Source organism: Urocitellus parryii, chromosome 3 (genome assembly GCF_045843805.1).
Source record: "Urocitellus parryii isolate mUroPar1 chromosome 3, mUroPar1.hap1, whole genome shotgun sequence".
NCBI lineage: Eukaryota > Metazoa > Chordata > Mammalia > Rodentia > Sciuridae > Urocitellus > Urocitellus parryii.
This window is the reverse complement of record NC_135533.1, coordinates 122,978,133-122,982,589: the sequence shown is the minus strand read 5'-3', so window position 1 is coordinate 122,982,589 and position 4,457 is coordinate 122,978,133. Positions and strand designations below refer to the sequence as shown.

Here is a 4,457-nt window from a genome sequence, read left to right as displayed (position 1 = left end):
GATGAGATGTTCTCCGACATTTACAAGATACAAGAGATCAAAGATGCGCTCTGCCCCGAGATGGAGGGCAAGATGGTCAGTAGGGTAGAGGGTAACATTGATGACTTGCTCATTGGTGGAACTGCCCCCTCTGAAGGACCCAAGGTCGAAGATAACTGGAAGCACAGTAATCACTGTGTTGATGATTTGCAGGAAACCAGTTCACCAAAGAAGCCTACAGGAAGTACATCAAAGATTACATGAAGTCAACCAAAGGCAAACTTGAAGAACAGGGACGAGAGAGGGTAAAACAGGGGCTGCAGAACAAATCAAGCACATCCTTGCCAATTTCAGAAGCTACCAGTTCTTTATTGGTGAAAACATGAGTCCAGATGGCAGGGTTGCTCCCCGGGACTACTGTGAGGATGTGTGACCCCATGTGTGGTTGTCTTTAAGGATGGTTTAGAAATGGAAAAATGTTAACACATTTGACAGTTACTTTGGATCTATCATCTGTCGCCATAACTGGCTGCTGCTTGTCATCCATGCAACATCAGGACTTAAGGCATATGGGACTTCAGTCGTCTTGAGCACATCTTGACCGTGATTTATGTGGAGTGGAGGCATTGTTTTTTAAGAAAACGTGTCATGTGGGTTGTCTAAAGATAAAGTGCATTTAAACTCACCTGAGAGAGGTTCTCTTAGTTTAAAACATGTCTACACTAAGTCCAACCTGCAGTGTTCCTGGAGAAGCTGGAGCCCCTTGGAAAGCCGACTGCCTTCAGATAACTCCTGCAGCGAGAACCACTTCTGAAACTGGAATATGAAAAACAAGGATCAACGTTCGAATTCTGACTTGTAATAAAGGGAAAGACCATGCTCACAGCAGAGCCAGCACTTGCAGTGTGGGACCTTACAATGGAAATAGTTGACCTGGAAGAGATCACCAAAAGAATAAAGAGATGCTAGCTCAGTTGGAAAAAGAGAAGAACTGAGCTGTGGAGCCACCCAGGTGCACGATGCCGAGGACCAGCCTCCGAACAGGCTCTGAGTCCAGGCCACGGCCTCTGAGAAGAGCAGAAAGTGGGGACAAGGGGAAGATGAGTGGAGGGGAGGCGGGGGTGGGGGGGGTGGGAAGGTGGAGCCCAGGGGACTCTGGGTAGGAAACCATTGCTTGTGACACCATGGTGTCAGATCACGTCATTTACATTCACCAAAACCCACAGAAGGAACCACCCCAACATGAGCCCTCACATCCACCTAGGGGCAGGACCCCAAGGCCAGCCCTTGCGTCCACTGTAGGCTCTGGGCAATGTGTCAGTGCAGGCTTGTTCCTCGGCACTTGTGCCCTTTGGCTGGGTGGATAGCGAGGCTGGGTTGGGTTGGCCAGGAGCAATCAGGGCCTGGATATGTAATTGGCACAGTTTTTCTGTGAACCTAAAAATTTTGTTGCTCTAAAAAAAAAAAATGTTTTTCCCCCACTACTGGGGATTCAACCTAGGGGCACTGAACCACTGAGCCATCTCTGACCCTTTTTTAAAACATTTTATTTAGAAACAGGGTTGTGCTAAGTTTCTTAGGGCCTCACTAAGTTGCTGAGGTTGTCTTTAAATCACAATCCTCCTATCTCAGCCTCCTGAGCTGCTGGGATCCCATAGTTGTTTCTGTTTTTATTGTTTTTAAATAATGGTAACAAATAAGATTTAAATATAGATAATCCTGTTATAGAGTATCTGTCAATGGATAACCATTGAGATTCTTTTATTAAAACAATATGTAAATTGACACCCAAAACTTGTCTCCCAAAGCATGATAAAGCCATCTTTGAAACAAATAATGGAGTCCCTGGTGTCCACAGGAAGCCTCTTGTAGAGACCAACCTTCCAGGGCGTCAGCCAGTGTGTACACAGCCGAGAACCAGGCAGTCTGTGTTTTTAAACACCACCAAATCTTGAAATATCTGCCACTAAGTTGGGCACATTGAAAGGCCTGTATTAAACTCCTCATGCGGTAAAGAAGCTGGGTGGCCCTTGTTCTGTTTGCTGATCTATTTACAGCATAAGGGAACACGGGGAAGGGGGCACTGCTGCCTAGTGGGGCAGCCGACCATGAGAGGGGTGTACCCAGTTTCAGGGGGAGCTGTGCTAGGTCTTCTGTCTCAAGAAGAGGTGGCCTGCAGTGCATGTTCTGGTGTTTGTCCTGAACAGGTCAGAACTGGTCACACTGTTCTTCACACCCTCCTCCAACACAGGCTGACCTGCGAACTGAGCTCATCAAATATATTTTTGTTATCATTGGTGTTTTTTTCTTCCGGGGATTAAAGTGGGGGGCAGTCCTCTACCACTGAGCTACATCCCCAGTCCTTTTTATAGTTCTATTTTGGAGGCAGGGCATTACTAAGTTGCCCAGCCTGGCCTCAAACTTGCAATCCTCCTGCCCCTGCCTCCCAAATCTCTGGATTACAGACGTGGCCACCACACCCAGCCTGTTTTTAAAACTTCACCATTGTAAATGTGCAGTCAGTAATCACCCTACCCCTTCCCTATCCCGACACCTCTGCTCCCACTCTGCATGTGCTGTCTTCTTCTGGACACTCTTAACAGGATGCCTGTAGCACCTGGCCCATTAGGCTTCTCGTGCTGGGCTGCCTGGCTGAGCTGCTCTCCTACTGAGCCTTGGTGCCCGTTGTCCTGGTTGAGCACAACTCCATCCTGTGAGGACCAAGGTGCCCGTTCAGTCTCCCTCCATGGATGGACGTGGAGCTTGTGTCTGCCCTGTGGCTGTTGTAAATGGCGCCGGGCGAGCCTCCGGTGCAAGCCAGCTCTTGCAGATGGTGCCTGGGTGGACCTGCTGGTCTTAGGGAATTCTAGGCCTTGGTTCCTTGTTTTTGGAGTGAGCTCTCTGGGCCCCATGAACAGCCGGGATGCCCTCTCCTCCACTGGCTGTGGGATCACTCTCCTTTGCCCCCGAGGTGGTCGCCTGAGGGAGAGAGCAGTGCAGCTCCACTCAGTGTGTCCTCCCGCACTCCTCCTCCAGGCACTGCCTTTGGTGGCAGCTGTGTGACAAAGCTCAGTCACCAGCACAGTCCAGCCATGCTGACATCGCCAGGGTGCTGGGCCTTAAGACTCCCTCGCAGCCATCCTCCAATCTGCGAGGGAGTGTGAACTTGGTGTGGGCACCACCTGAGCGTGGCTGTCCTGTCCTCTGTGTGACCCGCAGTGACACCAGGTCATGTGGAGTCAATCCATCCAGGTATCCGTGTGCCCTTTTAATACTTAGTTTCAAATCTTTTTTTTCATTTCAGGAAAAACTTCCCAAAATACACTTTTTAATTTTATTTTGTTACTGCCTTGGTCTTCTTCAGTGAGTCAATCTATTTAAGTATATAAAAATTCTTATCTTCTATACTCATTCCTTATTTTGGATTCATTTTATCTCATCATTTATTTTATTTTTAAAAATACCTTTATTTTGTTTATTTAGTTTTTTTTATGTGGTGCTGGGGATCGACCCAGTGCCTCACACATGCCAGGCAAGTGCTCCACCACTGAGCCACAGCCCCAGCCCTCATCATTAATTTTAAAATTCAGTTTTATGTGGGCTGGGGTTGTGGCTCAGCAGTAGAGTGCTCGCCTAGCATGTGCAAGGCTCTGGGTTTGATCCTCAGCACCACATAAAAATAAATAAATAAAATAAAGGTATTGTGTCCAACTACAACTAAAAAAAATTATAAAAATTAATAAAATTTAGTTTTATTGAAGTATAAAAGAAGTACGTTAAATATAGGTATTTACAGTGTAAACTTATATTTAATTTCAATTGTAATTTTATTTTACTTTTTTGAGATGAGGTCCGTTGTCTAAGTTGACCTTGAACTTGCAACCCTCCTGACTCAGTCTCCTAAAAAGTTGGGGTTTCAGGTGTGCACCATTGTACCTGGCTCTGAATTTTCTTGAAATTGCTCTTGGAGCATTATAATCATACATATTAGCAGGATTCATTGTTAAGTGTTTGCACAAAACAGAATTTGGTCAATGTCATTCCTCAGAACCTCCCTTCCCTTCTACATCCCGGGGGGGGGGGGGGGGCTCTTTCTCAACTCTACTGGTCTCCCTTCTAGTTTCGATTTCATCATCATTATTATGTCCACACTGGGGATTGAACCCAGGGATTCCTGTGTTCCTGGATAGAGACTGAATTATGACTCAAGACCTTTTTCTATTTCCTATTTTGAGGCCGGGTCTCAGTACGTTGCTGAGGCTGGCCTTGAACTTTCCATCCTCTTCCCTCAGCTTCGGGAGCTGCTGGGATACCAGTCATGTGCCACCACACCTGAGTCTAAAGTTTGACGTAAGTGTTGCTTCACACCCATGAAACTTGCGTGGCGATCAAGGCAAGAGGGATTTCTGTGGCCTCAGACATGTCTAGTGCCCTTGAGACCCCAGCCTCTGCCCCACCCCCAGGTCCTGGCATCCCAC

The 4,457-nt window shown here is 47.1% G+C and overlaps 1 pseudogene; it reads left to right on the top strand.

Annotated features, from left to right (window-relative positions):
* Positions 1-462, top strand: LOC113196261 (translationally-controlled tumor protein-like; annotated as a pseudogene).
* The last annotated feature ends 3,995 nt before the right edge of the window (positions 463-4,457 follow it).